Raw genomic sequence first — 18529 nt, forward strand, 5'->3', positions numbered from 1 at the left:
GATTGAATCTTTAGCATGACACCGTAGAGTGAGGATAAGCATCCTAGGTTACATAACCAAACCGGAAGATGTATCCTAGGTTTGGACAATAGGAGGATTAGCGGCCATTTTGTCTTCTACATGATTTTATTCACGTGTCCTTATACTTTAGTACACAAATATATAAGTTAACAAGTTTACAATTTTAAAATTATATTATTAGTATACAATATATTCTGTAGTAAATCGATGAAATGACGGTGATTGTTCAGGTATTATATGCTTGATAGAATTAAACTGTCTGACCAGCTAGTATTCTCCTCCACCGTCCGTGTGATTTCAGTCACTCCACGTACCGTGTTGCGAAGGTGGAGGAGACTAAAGCTGTATTAACGTACACGCATGCGTTAAAAATGATGTAGCCCAGGTCGAACAATAGCGTGACGTAGTTCCCGGCATTGTTCCTATGCACTTTCACCCTCCTGGGTGAGCTCTCGCCTCGCGTGTTAACCAATGCATGCATCTCAATGGGGCCAAGGCGGAACACGAACAAAAAGCCTACCGGGCCAGCAGCGGCTCCGGCAGGCTCTTCAAATTCCCGTTCTAATGCGAGTTCTAGTGAGTCGGACGATGACAGTAACTTTGAACTTTTCGTGAGGAAAACACTTAAAGAAATTATAAAGGGACAAGCCAAATTGGAGGAGAACCTTGAAAAATCTATTAAGTAACTTCAACAGTGAGCGCATTTCTGTTTTGGAAATATCTTCTGATACGCAAACAAAACAGCTGAAAGAACTTGAAGATGAAGTCGAGAATCTGAAAGGCAACTATATAAGAAGACAGGCTAAGGATATTAACAAAAATGAGCGCTTCGCACGGAGAAACAACTTCCGAATTATTGGTGTCCCCAAAACACATGATGAAAAATGCGTGGTATTTGAACTACTTGTCGAGTGGAATTCTTTATTCATGGTTTTACAGTGAACGGTCAAGACATGAACCAGGGCTACGACACTCAGCTCATTTGCATGGCAAAATTACCCGTCTCCTCCGCAGCCAATTTGGTTTCGCTCCATCGAAATCAAGCTGGCCACGGAGGAGACTACCCTCCTTTGTGTTTGTTCATTTGTGTATGGAGAGCCATTATTGGAGTCTATAATGACTTAGGCTACGCTCTCAGCTAGAGTCCGACGCTGCATTGTACTAGAAATACCTTTTCTGTGAAATCGCTATAGAGCCAACCGGGAACACGTATTCGTTTTGAAAATATAGCATTAAAATTAGTATCACCCTTGTGGCCCCCGTGCAGTGGAAAACCTTAATTCTTTCATTAAAAAGAAATGAAAATTAAAAACAACACGGATCTACCTGTGCACCTATAAAATGGGCACAGCAATTTATCTCAAATATGAGTGAATTTTAAGAAATATACGGGTTATGATGAACATTGACCTGACGCCATGATAGCAGGATCTATTAGTCGTTTTATATACAATGTATATACCGTATTGTCACAATACCATTATTTGTCAGAATGTATAATGAGTAATATTTAGCAACGTAAACGTGCAGTTCATATGCACAAACGAATACTGATCTTTATGATATTCAGGTTTTTGTACATCACATATAACATGTCACATAGGAGGTCATACGTGTTGACCTTCATCTATTGTATTTGTTCATCTGTGTATGGAGAGGATTAGCGCCATTAAAACTCCATCAGTATGATAATCGATTATCGATAATCAATTATCGATTATCGATAATCAATTATCGATCATCAATCATTAGTTTATCAATATCCAATGTTTAAAATTGTATAGACCTACGCAACCGACAAAACGGGATATCTGCATTAATTTGAAAATATGATTTTCTCCAAAGTGCTAGAAAAGCACACTCTTTGACCATTTCTATGCACATCGTATCTCTTGCAACCTGAAGGAACGAAATTTGTTTCCGTTTTGGATTTCAACAGCTTAAAATTGACATTTTTCGTAAAATGCACATCAAATATTTTGTTCTGAATTGGAAAATCTCTCTTGGTATAAAATGAAAAATATTTCTGATTTTGGTTGTCAATTTCAAACTTTTTTATATCAATCATCATATCCGTGGGCACGTGGTACTCTATTTTGAAAGCCATCCGAGTCGCCATTTTGACAAACGGATAAAAAACAAAAATAGTTTTAACATTGTCATCTATGGAAGAAAAATCACAAAACTGCCTTTTTCTCAAGAAAAAAAATTGGGACTCGAAGATAAATTTTCTTCAAACTCGTTTTTTAAAATCTTTATATATACTTAATAACTTCCCCAAAGTAAAATACCGTAATTAAAATAGGGTACAACTAGTGAACAGTAAAGGTTATACAAAGTTTGTTCGGGTAAATAATGCTTCACCTTGTTCAAAACGCCAATGTTTCGAGAAGACACATTACAAATATTAACAATCTGTTTCTTCCAAGAAAGATTTTCATCAATAGTTAGACCCAGGAATTTGGCTTCTTTAACACGAGCCAGTTTACAACCATCTAAAGATATTACAATATTATTGTCATTGATTTCCTTGGTTTTGGACACAGTACCTAAAAACATGAGATTTGTCTTTTTTGCAAACACAACAAATTTGGCTGATTCCATTTAGGTGCAAGTTGTGACATGTGTAAACATTACAAATATGCCAAAAAATCAGGTTTGAAAAAAATTAACCAAATTCGATAAGATCGTACATTTTGACTTTAAAGGCAGGTCCTCGTCCTAAGAGCATGTGAAAATTACTGCGGGTCCGCCGATATGCAGGGCCCGTCACATTTTGCCACCGAAGTCAATATTGAGACGGACATCAAAATTTGTTGCGTTTTGGGCGGTAGCGTCTATAACTCCTCATTTTTTTTTTTTTTTTGCTCTTCACTTTTTCATACGATCCTAAAAAATTGTGGCAACCTTTTCGGGCTGTTGAGGAAGGGTCGGCAAAATGGGATTTTCTTCAGCCCCCCGGGGAAGGGGCGGTCACGGTACGCCACTGTGTTGCGCAAGCGCGACACGATGGCCATATTTTTCAATGTTCTTTTATTTTTCTAAAAATTGCTCCCCCCCGGTAGCGCCCATCCATACAGAGGTTGACACAGATTGCTCAACACACGACTTCTACTTATACCACGGTCATTTCACACGCGTATTGAATAGAAATTGTTATGCGTACTTTTTAAATATTTTTAGAGCACGTTTTTTCAATATTTTGACAAGTTGACGTCAAATTTTCTATTCTATATTGTTTGACAATAATGTATGTTGCCATGATAGTTTATCCAAAGTTGTAGTGTGTGTCAGTCCTGATGTGAAGAAGACTACGGTGATTCGCTAAAAAATAAGCGTCCTTAACAACCAGTCAACTTTAAGACAAATAGGTGAAAAATAACACTTTCACGACGTTTTTTCATATTTTTTTTTTTTTCACATGATCCGTGCATATATATCGCCTAGCTATAAATGAAAAAATATTTTTTTAGACCAATCAAACCAATATATGGGTGTAGTATGCCCTTAAGATTATGTACCCTGAGATATCCTTGGTAGCCCAACCCACATGTGGGTTAATAAGTCATGCGTGTTTTGTAGGTGTGTGGTTGACACGAACAATTGGGTCATTCACCTAAGGGATCTAAAATGAGCGTTTATTGCGTTTCGACAGTATTTTTTGTGGGACATGAGAGCACTTCGGACCTATCGAATTGCATTCTGAATACGAAGCATGTCTTTCTGATATCAAATAATTTTCATTTTTTGAAAATCACAATATAATACAAATTTTATGACAAATTATAAAAATTTGATATTTTTCAAATTTTTGATATATAACAGTCCTCGAAGTAAATTATATAAATCTAATGAAATATTCTTAAAGTGTATGTAGCAGGGAGGAAAAGCCGACGGTCAATTGAAAATTTTGACCTTTCATATTGAAGATATGGATTTTTTCCCCAAAAGACCTAATTTTTTTGGTGTTTTGGGGAAAAAATCCATATCTTCAATACGAAAGGTCAAAATTTTCAATTGATCGTCGGCTTTTCATCCCACCTACATACACTTTAAGTATAAATCATCAGATTTATAAAGTTTACTTCAAGTACTGTTAAATATCAAAATATCAATTTTTAATGATTTGCCATAAAATGTGTGCAAAAATCAAAATTATTTGATATCAGAATGACATTCTTCGTATTCAGAATGCAATTCGATATGTCTGATGTGCCCTGATGTCCCAAAATAAATACTGTCCAAACGTTCATACCCCAGCCCTTAAGTGTACATCATTTTATAATGAGATATTAGTCGTGTTCACACAGTCGGACTTAAATCACTTATTACCGGTCTTAAATTACGTCGGTAATAGTATCGGATATAAGTGGCAGTGTGAATTAGCGTCGGATATAACTATATCCGACGTAATGTGCTTTAAATCCGACAATTTGTTCACACAGTCGGACTTAAATTACGTCGGTAATAGTATCGGATATAAATGGCAGTGTGAATGAGCGTCGGATATTAAAAAAAATTACTATATCCGACGTAATGTGCTTTAAATCCGAAAATGTAAGGCTGAAGATGACCAGGGTTAAGAGCTGTTAAGACCGATCGAAACGTTACGTCCGGTAATAGTAATTACGTGTGGACATGCAGCACTATTGGGCTGTCGGATATAACTGTGAGTATATCACTCGCGTAAAATTTTAAGCAGAGTCATAGGCGTAGATCCGGGGATGGGGGGTTAAATCCCCCAATATTTTGCCAGGGGGGATAGTCCATACAATCACCCCCCCCATGTTGACGCCTGATAATGGGTTTCTGACCAAATTAACCTCATATTTGCCCATTTTTTGCTCCCAAAGTGCACATTTTCGCGCGCTTCGCGCGCATTTTATTCTACTTTTATACCGCAATTTCGTCAGTTTTAAAGGACCGTTCACAAACACTTGTAAGGGGGGGCCTGATGCAAAAAAATTTCGGTCAACCCCATAGAAAAGCATATAAACTCCATTTCTCATGGAAAATTGTGGTCATTTTTTTCAGGGCCCCCTTAGGAGGGTGAAAAAATTTACAAGTGTTTGTGAACGGTCCCTTAGCTTCAAAATAACCAAATTTTTCGCACGCTTCGCGCACAATTGAACCAAAATCTTATTTTGTCGCCAAAAGGTGCTGATTGACTATACTTGAAATCTTTTTCCAACTCCATCCCCCCCCCCCCCAATGTCACTGAGCAGAGTAATTTAGGCCTACTGCGTGATGTCATCATGGCTGCAGCTGCAAATATTAATATAAATAAACGCAATAGAGAGGTCAATTGGAATGACATGGGAACATTGGCTATCCTAAAAATTTGGAGAGACACGGAAATTATTTCTGGGATAAAAAGCTTTGGGAGGAGATAGCCACGCTATTACATGACAAGGGGGGATTCCCCATACGGTCGGGGGAGCAGATACATGCTAAGATAAAGGCACTGAAAATTCTCAATCGCACCCTACATGATCGGGTAAAAAGTCCAGGCGCAGGAGCAATTGACCATCCTTATTGGGGTGACCTACACGAGTTTCTAGGGGGGTAGCAAATGTATACCATCCAGAGTGCTCAGTGGGGGGGGGCAGTATGGCCCTGGAAGTAGATGGAGATGACATTTATTAAGCCATAAGCATGATAACAGAAAGGCATGTAATTGGATTTTAGAAGAAGAGTAGGGGGTCCCAAATATACGGAAAGAAAAATAGGGGGTGTCATAAAATATTTTTGATGACCAAAATGTAGGGAGTCACGACACAACATGACTACAGATAGTGTGTTTATTTTATTCCAAAAGACTGATGCCTGTTGGGGGGGTCATAAAATCTTTGCTGACGAAATAGGGGAGGTCGCAATTTTATTGAAGCCGACTTTTTGTAAATTTGGGACCCCCAAGAAAAAAATAGCATGATGATGGGAGTCATTGTTATTTTTTTTATTTTTGTCATTTTTTCAAAAATGTCCACCATGTAGGGCCTACATGTATAAAATGCGATATAGAGCTAAGTCTACTGTCAAATGGGACTACTTTGTCAAACTAATAACAATAACAATAATAATGATAATAATAATAGAACCTACCTAAATACGAAATTGGTCTGAATTTTGGAACTTTTGAATTTGCATTTTTCTTACATGACATACCTACCGCATTGCCTGTAATTTTTTCTAAAGAGGGGCGTTTATTGAAAGTGAAAAAATTTAAAACCGGGTTAAATTTTCTGATGATGCTCATGTAGAAAGGAGGGATTTATGACCGGTAATAGGCTTATCGGACATAACACGTCGGACATACGCTGGCGAAGTTACGCAATTTATCGGATTAATTACCATAGCAATAGGTGAAAACAATTTTGAACATAGATTGAATACAATACTGGTCTTTTCAAAGATACTTATCTTACAGGTGCAAGTAATCATCATGATTCACCTATTGCTATGGTAGTTAATCCGATTATTACGTAACTTCGACAGCGTATAGCGCTATTGCCATAAGCCTAGATAAAATATTACCGGTAATAAGTGCATGTGTGAACACAGCTATTCATGGTTTAAGCCAACGCTATGCAGGGTCTATTGTTCTATTGTTTCCGATTAGAGCGCTGACATATTAGAAAATGTTGCCAATCAATATTCATGAGAGTGTACATTCAACGTCCAGTTTGCGAAATTGGGTGAGTTGTGTTTGGTAGGTGTGAAATACATCTGACTGGGCGTTTTAATTACGTAACAAATAAAGGCATTGACATCATCAAATGGCTGCCCAGTGCTGTTATGTGTTTAGTTATTATATAGGCCTAATAATTATTATTAAATGTATTCGTCATCATTCCTTTCCTTTCCCTTCTCTGTACTTATTCTTTCCTAGGCCTACACTTTATCACTCCCTCGCTCTCATTGTCCCCTCTCACCCTCCCTCTCTCATTCCCATCATTTTCCTTATATTTCTATTTATCTGCTTATCTTTATTATATATTTTTATTTCTCCCTTCCTCCAGCCCTCTCTCATTCTCCATATCCCCTCCTCCCCTCCCAAGACTTCTCACAGAGGTAAATCTGCCCCTCCCCAACCCCCTCCCCTCTTTGGGTACGCCACTATTTCTATACCAATATCTTTCTTAAAATAAAATTAAATGGAAATTTCTTAAAAACAACCTTTATAGGCCTATGTATACGTATAGTGATTACCATTATAATGTAATATAAGCTGTGTTCACACATGCACTTACTACCGGTAATATTTGTGACGTGTCATGTCAAAAGGAGACACTTTTGGGCAGGGTCGTAAATGGAGAAATAACCAAAAATCTGACCTGGGGTGATTTTTTCACAATTTGGGTTTGTTGCGAATTTGTGATGTTATTAATGTTAAAAATATTGTCTGATAGTTTCAGACCGGAATATAACTGGCATCTTGTATTTTTTGAGACATTATTCCAGGTAATTCCTACTCTCAACATTGTCAATAATATTTTTAAAGACCGATATCTCAATTTCCAATTTTATAATACCATAACTTACGAACCCAATATCTTCGCTAATGAATGTCCGATTTCATTGGGGAAAACGGCGTTGTGGAGCTAAATATCTCTATATTTAAGATATGTAAAAACCTCAAAATTGATCACCTGCCCAAAAGTGTCTCCTTTTGACATGACACGTCACATTTTATCTAGGCTTATGTCCGATCGAATTAAATATTTCCGCTAATCCCTTAGCGCGTCCACATTTGTCGGCAATTCAGTATCGAAGTTACGTAATGTTACTATGTCAACGGGATCACGCGCTAGAGTAATGAACCACGATCGAAATGATCACCACACGTATATGGCACTCGAAGGCATACCAAAGTAGCGTGATCCGGTAACCAAGAGAATTACGTAACCACTTCGATGCTGAATAGCGCTATACGCTGTCGAAGTTACGTAATAATCGGATTAACTACCATAGCAATATGTGAATCATGATGATTGCTTGCACCTGTAAGATAAGTATCTTTGAAAAGACCAGTATTGTATTCAATCTATATGTTCAAAATTGTTTTCACCTATTGCTATGGTAATTAATCCGATAAATTGCGTAACTTCGTCAGCGTATGTCCGATGTGTTATGTCCGATAAGCCTATTACCGGTCATAACTCTCTCCTTTCTACATGAGCATCATCATCAGAAAATTGAACCAGATTTTAAATTTTTTCACTGAAAATTCACTTTCAATAAACGCCCCTCTTTAGAAATAATTACAGACAATGCGGTAGGTATGTCATGTAAGAAAAATGCAAATTCAAAAGTTCCCAAATTCAGACCAATTTTGTATTTATGTAGGTTCTATTATTATTATTATTATTACTATTATTATCATTATTATTATTATTATTATTATTATTATTATTATTATTATTATTATTGTTGTTGTTGTTGTTGTTGTTGTTGTTGTTGTTGTTGTTGTTGTTGTTGTTATTATTATTATTATTTTAGTTTTTTCTTTCCGTATACTGGTATATTTGGGACCCCCTAATCATCTTATAAAATCCAATTACATGCCTTTCTGTTACCATGCTTATGGCTTAATAAATGTCATCTCCATCTACTTCCAGGGCCATACTGCCCCCCCCCACTGAGCCCTCTGGAGGGTTTACATTTGCTACCCCCCCCCTAGAAACTCGTGTAGGTCATCCCAATAAGGATGGTCAATTGCTCCTGCGCCTGAACTTTTTACCCGATCATGGAGGGTGCGATGGAGAGTTTTCAGTGCCTTTATCTTAATAGCATGTATCTGCTCCCCCGACCGTATGGGGAATCACCCCTTGTCATGTAATAGCGTGGTTATCTCCTCCCAAAGCTTTTTTTTTATCCCAGAAATATTTTTCGTGTCTCTCCAAATTTTGAGGATAGCCAATGTTCCTTGTCATTACAATTTCCCTCTATTGCGTTTATTTATATTAATATTTGCAGCTGCAGCCATGATGACATCACGCAGTAAATTACTCTGCTCAGTGACATTGGGGGGGAGGGGGTAGTTGGGAAAAAATTTCTAGTCAATCCAGCACCTTTCGGCGACAAAATAAGTTTTTGGTTCAATTGTGCGCGAAGCGCGCGAAAAGTTTTGCTATTTTGAAGCTAAACTGATGAAATAATGGTGCAAAAGTAGAATAAATGCGCGCGAAGCGAGCGAAAATTTGAACTTTGGGGGCAAAAAATGGGCAAATATGAGGTTAATTTCGTCAGAAACCCATTACCAGGCGTTAACATGGGGGGGGGGGGTGATTGTATGGACCATCCCCCCTGACAAAATATTGGGGTGGATTTTTATCCCCCCCCCCCGGGATCTACGCCTATGACTCTGCTTAAAATTTTGCGCGAGTGATATACTCACAGTTATATCCGACAGCCCAATAGTGCTGCATGTCCACACGTAATTACTATTACCGGACGTAACGTTTCGATCGGTCTTAACAGCTCTTAACCCTGGTCATCTTCAGCCTTAAATTTTCGGATTTAAAGTACATTACGTCGGATATAGTAATTTTTTTTATATCCGACGCTCATTCACACTGCCACTTATATCCGATACTATTACCGACGTAATTTAAGTCCGACTGTGTGAACAAATTGTCGGATTTAGAGCACTTTACGTCGGATATAGTTATATCCGACGCTAATTCACACTGCCACTTATATCCGATACTATTACCGACGTAATTTAAGACCGGTAATAAGTGATTTAAGTCCGACTGTGTGAACACGACTATAGATATATGGACTGGACATGGCAGCCTTCATAAGCTGTGTTCACACATGCACTTATTACCGGTAATATTTTATCTAGGCTTATGTCCGATCGAATTAAATATTTCCGCATACAAATTCAAAAGTTCCAAAATTCAGACCAATTTTGTATTTATGTAGGTTCTATTATTATTATTATTATTATTATTATTATTATTATTATTATTGTTATTGTTATTGTTATTATTATTATTATTTTAGTTTGACAAAGTAGTCCCATTTTACAGTAGACTATATCGCATTTTATACATGTAGGCCCTACATGGTGGACATCTTTGAAAAAAATGACAAAAATAAAAAAATAACAATGACTCCCATCATCATGCTATTTTTTTCTTGGGGGTCCCAAATTTACAAAAAGTCGGCTTCAATAAAATTGCGACCGCTCCTATTTCGTCAGCAAAGATTTTATGACCCTGCCCCCACCGTTTGCACCCTCCCCAAACAGACATCAGTCTTTTCGAATAAAATAAACACACTATCTGTAGTTATGTTGTGTTGTGACTCCCTACATTTTGGTCATCAAAAATATTTTATGACACCCCTATTTTTCTTTCCGTATATTTGGGACCCCTAATCATCTTATAAAATCCAATTACATGCCTTTCTGTTTATGCTTATGGCTTAATAAATGTCATCTCCATCTAATTCCAGGGCCATACTGCCCCCCCCACTGAGCCCTCTGGAGGGTTTACATTTGCTACCCCCCTAGAAACTCGTGTAGGTCATCCCAATAAGGATGGTCAATTGCTCCTGCGCCTGAACTTTTTACCCGATCATGGAGGGTGCGATGGAGAGTTTTCAGTGCCTTTATCTTAATAGCATGTATCTGCTCCCCCGACCGTATGGGGAATCACCCCTTGTCATGTAATAGCGTGGTTATCTCCTCCCAAAGCTTTTTTTTTATCCCAGAAATATTTTTCGTGTCTCTCCAAATTTTGAGGATAGCCAATGTTCCCTTGTCATTACAATTTCCCCTCTATTGCGTTTATTTATATTAATATTTGCAGCTGCAGCCATGATGACATCACGCAGTAAATTACTCTGCTCAGTGACATTGGGGGGGAGGGGGTAGTTGGGAAAAAATTTCTAGTCAATCCAGCACCTTTCGGCGACAAAATAAGTTTTTGGTTCAATTGTGCGCGAAGCGCGCGAAAAGTTTTGCTATTTTGAAGCTAAACTGATGAAATAATGGTGCAAAAGTAGAATAAATGCGCGCGAAGCGAGCGAAAATTTGAACTTTGGGGGCAAAAAATGGGCAAATATGAGGTTAATTTCGTCAGAAACCCATTACCAGGCGTTAACATGGGGGGTGATTGTATGGACCATCCCCTGGCAAAATATTGGGATTTATCCCCCCATCCCCGGGATCTACGCCTATGACTCTGCTTAAAATTTTGCGCGAGTGATATACTCACAGTTATATCCGACAGCCCAATAGTGCTGCATGTCCACACGTAATTACTATTACCGGACGTAACGTTTCGATCGGTCTTAACAGCTCTTAACCCTGGTCATCTTCAGCCTTAAATTTTCGGATTTAAAGTACATTACGTCGGATATAGTAATTTTTTTTATATCCGACGCTCATTCACACTGCCACTTATATCCGATACTATTACCGACGTAATTTAAGTCCGACTGTGTGAACAAATTGTCGGATTTAGAGCACTTTACGTCGGATATAGTTATATCCGACGCTAATTCACACTGCCACTTATATCCGATACTATTACCGACGTAATTTAAGACCGGTAATAAGTGATTTAAGTCCGACTGTGTGAACACGACTATAGATATATGGACTGGACATGGCAGCCTTCATAAGCTGTGTTCACACATGCACTTATTACCGGTAATATTTTATCTAGGCTTATGTCCGATCGAATTAAATATTTCCGCATACAAATTCAAAAGTTCCAAAATTCAGACCAATTTTGTATTTATGTAGGTTCTATTATTATTATTATTATTATTATTATTATTATTATTATTATTATTATTATTGTTATTGTTATTATTATTATTATTTTAGTTTGACAAAGTAGTCCCATTTTACAGTAGACTTTATATCGCATTTTATACATGTAGGCCCTACATGGTGGACATCTTGAAAAAATGACAAAAATAAAAAATAACAATGACTCCCATCATCATGCTATTTTTTTCTTGGGGGGTCCCAAATTTACAAAAAGTCGGCTTCAATAAAATTGCGACCTCCCCTATTTCGTCAGCAAAGATTTTATGACCCTGCCCCCACCGTTTGCACCCCTCCCCAAACAGACATCAGTCTTTTCGAATAAAATAAACACACTATCTGTAGTTATGTTGTGTTGTGACTCCCTACATTTTGGTCATCAAAAATATTTTATGACACCCCTATTTTTCTTTCCGTATATTTGGGACCCCTAATCATCTTATAAAATCCAATTACATGCCTTTCTGTTTATGCTTATGGCTTAATAAATGTCATCTCCATCTAATTCCAGGGCCATACTGCCCCCCCCCCCACTGAGCCCTCTGGAGGGTTTACATTTGCTACCCCCCCCCCCCTAGAAACTCGTGTAGGTCATCCCAATAAGGATGGTCAATTGCTCCTGCGGCTGAACTTTTTACCCGATGCACTTTTGGGGCAAAAAATGGGCAAATATGAGGTTAATTTGGTCAGAAACCCATTATCAGGCTTCAATATTGGGAGGGGTGATTGTATGGACCATCCCCTGGCAAAATATTGGGGATTTATCCCCCCATCCCCCGGGATCTACGCCTATGACTCTGCTTAAAATTTTGCGCGAGTGATATACTCACAGTTATATCCGACAGCCCAATAGTGCTGCATGTCCACACGTAATTACTATTACCGGACGTTACGTTTCGATCGGTCTTAACAGCTCTTAACCCTGGTCATCTTCAGCCTTAAATTTTCGGATTAAAAGCACATTACGTCGGATATAGTAATTTTTTTTATATCCGACACTCATTCACATTGCCACTTATATCCGATACTATTACCGACGTAATTTAAGTCCGACTGTGTGAACAAATTGTCGGATTTAAAGCACATTACGTCGGATATAGTTATATCCGACGCTAATTCACACTGCCACTTATATCCGATACTATTACCGACGTAATTTAAAGGGGTACTTCGTGATCCACAGCCTCATCCCCCCACTTTTCTCAAAAAAAGTTGAGATTTTTATATCACTGGAAACCTCTGGCTAAATAATGTTTATGTACAAAATATTTCTTGCAGATTAATTTGTTTAGCAAAGATATCGTGAAATTTGTATTTCGTTCTGGTGCACCAGAACGAAATTACAACGTATTGTCTATGGAGCAGTGTAATACACATAATCATGCATAACTCGCAAACGCAATATCGGAATCAACTGAAATTTTGGGAATATGCTTTTTTCGTGGATATGTACTGAAAAATGTCATAAAAAGAGGATGCTAGGATCACGAAATACTCCTTTAAGACCGGTAATAAGTGATTTAAGTCCGACTGTGTGAACACGACTATACATTCTAATATGTAATCGATCAGAAGAGCATTCAATTTATTTAAATGAAACGCCTAACGTCAGGTGGGTGGTAAAGATGATTGCATCGACAGCTAAAGCCTCCTTATAGAATTCAGACCCACACAAGCACACATTTGGGATACGTGAGTACAATGGTACCACTTTACACATGATTTAAACAATGATGATTTACATTTTACTGCCAATCCTGTTCGTCTTTTGGGTGTAGTTTTTAGTTCTGATCTGAGCAATATTTTTGAATTAAATTTCGTTCCAAAACTTTAAAAACTCAAGGAAATCTTGCGAATTTGGTCGATGAGAGATTTAAGTCCAATTGGTATAATTACAATTGTTAAATCCTTGGGTCTTTCTCAATTAATTTTTCTTTTTCTGTTTTACCTAAACCACCTGATAATTTTTTGAAGGAGGTTGACTCGATAATATTTAAATTTATTTGGTCAGGAAAACCAGATAAGCTCAGCAGAAAGTCCATCATTGGTGACTATGAGAAAGGGGGCCTCAAGATGGTTCACATTCCCTCAGTTATTAATGGGCTTAAAGTGGCTTGGGTTAAACGTCTCTTGGATGTAAACAACAATGGTAAATGGAAATGTTTTTATATGTTTTATATGAAACAGATTGGTGGTAATCTTTTTTTGGAATGTAACACTAATCCTGAGGAGAAATGTATTAAGCTTATTAAGAATGTGTTTATTGGTGAAATTCTCAACGCTTGGTGTACAATTACTTATGATTCTTCTTCAAGTCATTTTAGACATCAAATATTATGGAATAAATTCATCTATTGTTATCGCCCAAAACACTGTTTACAAAAAAGTCTGGCATGAGAAAGGTATTAAATTTATTTCTGATATTTTAAATGAAGATGATAGTGTTCTTCCCCTTGATATCTTGAAGACCAAGTATTTTCTGATATTTTAAATGAAGATGATAGTTTTCTTCCCCTTGATATCTTGAAGACCAAGTATAATTTACAATGTAACTTTTTGGAATATTTTGCTCTAATCTATGCCATTCCAAATGTATGGATCAGAAGTGTCGAGAGGGGGGAAGACTTGGGAACTGTTCAGAATGATCATGATGATATGCTTGCTCTTATCTGTTCCTCTAAGAAGGTCTGCAAATTGGTTCACAAAATTTGCGTTGACAAGTTGTTTAAATCGCCCAAAGCCGAGGCCAAATGGGCTGTCTTTTTTGATGATATAAATTTAAATTGGAACGATATTTACAGGATTCCCTTGTCTTCCTCCCTATCAACCAAACTTAGGTATTTTCAATTCAAAATTCTGCATAGAATTATAGGTATAAATAAAAAATCTATTTAAATATGGTTATGTTGATTCAAATCTTTGTACTTTTTGTAATCAGGAGCTAGAAAATATCCCACATTTATTTTGGCAATGTGGTACTTCTGCTCACTTTTGGAAGAAGGTTCAAGATAATATCTTTAAAAAAGAGTTACTCTTACCATGAAGGATGTTCTGATGGGCATATTAGATGTTGATTATTGTCATTATAATTCAGGGGAAAAAGTTTATTTATAATGCAAGATGTAATAAAAAATAAGCTGGACATACAAGGTTTTAAAGGTATGCTTAATAATGTCGCCGAGACTGAAAAACACATTGCAAACAATAAAGGTAAAATGTATGAATGGAATAAAAGATGGAACTCTATAAATATGTAATAACAGTTCATTTCATCAATGTAATATTATTGTAATTATTTTGTATAATTGTGGCTTATATAACTATGTATAACTGAGATCATGTTTGATAAATAAATACACAGGGCACCTTGTGTGCTCTGTGGAAAGATTTTAAAAAATGATTGAATCCCTTTCGACAACGAAAACAAGCTGAAGATCGTCTAATTTACAGGAATATTTCACGAGGAATGTCCAGCATGATGCACTTATGGTCCACGGCAAACCCGATTCGACCTTTGTGGCATTGAACCCAGTTAACAGAAAATTAATCCAGTAAATCGATTCAGTAAAAATAATAAGCTCATGCATTCGATCACTAACGGCAACCAGCTTCAATCGATTACCCCAGCTGCAGCGTGTGTAAACTCTTAATTTGCATAGAGGCTGTGCGTGAAATATTATTATTGATTGGCTCCAAACAAAGGATTTGAACCGGTGTCGTGTACACACATCACTTATTACCGGTAATATTTTATCTAGGCTTATATCCGATCGAATTTAATATTTCCGCTAATCCCTTAGCGCGTCCACATTTGTCGGCAATAGCGCTATACGCTGTCGAAGTTACGTAATAATCGGATTAACTACCATAGCAATAGGTAATCATGATGATTACTTGCACCTGTAAGATTAGTATCTTTGAAAAGACCAGTATTGAATTCAATCTATATGTTCAAAATTGTTTTCACCTATTGCTATGGTAATTAATCCGATAAATTGCGTAACTTCGCCAGCGTATGTCCGACGTGTTATGTCCGATAAGCCTATTACCGGTCATAAATCCCTTTCTACATGAGCATCATCAGAAAATTTAACCCGATTTTAAATTTTTTCACTGAAAATTCACTTTCAATAAACGCCCCTCTTTAGAAAAAATTACAGACAATACGGTAGGTATGTCATGTAAGAAAAATGCAAATTCAAAAGTTCCAAAATTCAGACCAATTTTGTATTTATGTAGTTTCTATTATTATTATTATGATTATTATTATTATTATTGTTATTGTTATTATTATTATTATTATTATTTTAGTTTGACAAAGTAGTCCCATTTTACAGTAGACTTAGCGCTATATCGCATTTTATACATGTAGGCCCTACATAGTAGACATCTTTGAAAAAATGACAAAAATAAAAAAATAACAATGACTCCCATCATCATGCTATTTTTTTTCTTGGGGGTCCCAAAATTACAAAAGTCGGCTTCAACAAAATTGCGACCTCCCCTATTTCGTCAGCAAAGATTTTATGACCCCCACCGTTTGCACCCCCCCAAACAGGCATCAGTCATTTGGAATAAAATAAACACACTATCTGTAGTCATGTTGTGTTGTGACTCCCTACATTTTGGTCATCAAAAATATTTTATAACACCCCCTATTTTTCTTTCCGTATATTTGGGACCCCTAATCATCTTATAAAATCCAATTACATGCCTTTCTGTTATCATGCTTATGGCTTCTCCATCTACTTCAAGGGCCATACTGCCCCCCCACTGAGCCCTCTGGAGGGTTTACATTTGCTACCTCCCGCCCCCCCCCTAGAAATTCGTGTAGGTCATCCCAATAAGGATGGTCAATTGCTCCTGCGCCTGAACTTTTTACCCGATTATGGAGGGTGCGATGGAGAGTTTTCAGTGCCTTTATCTTAGCATGTATCTGCTCCCCGACCGTATGGGGAATCCCCTTGTCATGTAATAGCGTGGCTATCTCCTCCCAAAGCTTTTTTTAATCCCAGAAATACTTTCCGTGTCTCTCCAAATTTTGAGGATAGCCATTGTTCCCTTGTCATTCCAATTGACCCCTCTATTGCGTTTATTTATATTAATATTTGCAGCTGCAGCCATGATGACATCACGCAGTAAATTACTCTGCTCAGTGGCGTAGATTTCTTTTTGACATGGGGGGGGGGTGGAGTTGGAAAAAAATTTCAAGTATAGTCAATCCAGCACCTTTTGGCGACAGAATAAGTTTTTGGTTCAATTGTGCGCGAAGCGTGCGAAAAATTTGGCTATTTTGAAGCTAAACTGATGGAATAATGGTGTAAAAGTAGAATAAATCATTTTGGGGCAAAAAATGGGCAAATGTGAGGTTAATTTGGTCAGAAACCCATTATCAGGCGTCAACATTGAGGTGGGGGTGATTGTAGGGACCATCCCCCTGGCAAAATATTGGGGGAATTTATCCCCTCCCCATCCCCCCGGGATCTACGCCTATGAGTCTGCTTAAAATTTTGCGCGAGTGATATACTCACAGTTATATCCGACAGCCCAATAGTGCTGCATGTCCACACGTAATTACTACTACCGGACGTAACGTTTCGATCGGTCTTAACAGCTCTTAACCCTGGTCATCTTCAGGCCAAAATTCTCGGATTTAAAGCACATTACGTCGGATATAGTAATTTTTTTTATATCCGACGCTCATTCACACTGCCACTTATATCCGATACTATTACCGACGTAATTTAAGTCCGACTGTGTGAACAAATTGTCGGATTTAAAGCACATTACGTCGGATATAGTTATATCCGACGCTAATTCACACTGCCACTTATATCCGATACTATTACCGACGTAATTTAAGACCGGTAATAAGTTATTTAAGTCCGACTGTGTGAACACGACTAAATACAGATTAAAGCAGCCGGGTCGCTGGAATTAGTTGAACATGAACCATTCGTTATAATGGCTGTTGGTCGGACCTCATCTCTCCACATCGATTGAAAAATTGTGATCTATAATCCCCGACATTGCTCTTATGAACTGGCCTATGATGGCCAACTTAAAAGTTTGATATGTTTGTCAAAATGTCAGATCCTCATACAATCTTGTGCCGTAAGCGTTGTTAGCTCTGACTTTGCAATATCATGGTAGTACGCGCTCCTCAAAGGTTTACAGCACAAAATATTATAGGGTCTATTATGGAACCAGTGGTCACACTTTTCATTACCTTGGACAGCTATATGGGAATAATTGCAGTGATTATGATTTTACTTTTATTCCTTTTTGAGTACCTTTAGAATACCCTACCACATCGACGGCGCCGCGAAGCTGCACTTTTTTTTGTAAAACTACACCGACGTCGGCGCGAATTACTTATTAATGGGATAGATTTAAATTAAGTTAGAGATATATGAGTCAGGTTTTTAATAAAGTATGTCGGCGTTTGACTTAATGAAGTTTGCATTCATCAAGGTAATAAGTGTTAGTACGATTAAATTATTGTGGTTAGTAGTAATGTCATTTGAATTTAATTTAAGCATAATGAAATAACTATATTGCATTATATAATAGCTTAGAAGTATTAATTATGCGTAATAGATTTTAATGTACTCAAGTAATAATGATGACCGCATCAAAAGATGATGTTAATATTAAAGCATGATTTTATAATTAGTGTGACGTATAAGAGGCCGATTGTAATTGGTTATGAATGATTAT

General features: G+C 37.3%; 1 protein-coding gene across 1 annotated transcript in view; it reads left to right on the forward strand.

The window, feature by feature from the left end:
• LOC140136065 (beta/gamma-crystallin-like) overlaps positions 1 to 18529 on the forward strand; it is a 50068-nt gene that overhangs the window by 19217 nt on the left and 12322 nt on the right. The gene's annotated exons all lie outside the window — the stretch shown is intronic.

Source organism: Amphiura filiformis, chromosome 2 (genome assembly GCF_039555335.1).
Source record: "Amphiura filiformis chromosome 2, Afil_fr2py, whole genome shotgun sequence".
Classification (NCBI taxonomy): Eukaryota; Metazoa; Echinodermata; class Ophiuroidea; order Amphilepidida; family Amphiuridae; genus Amphiura; species Amphiura filiformis.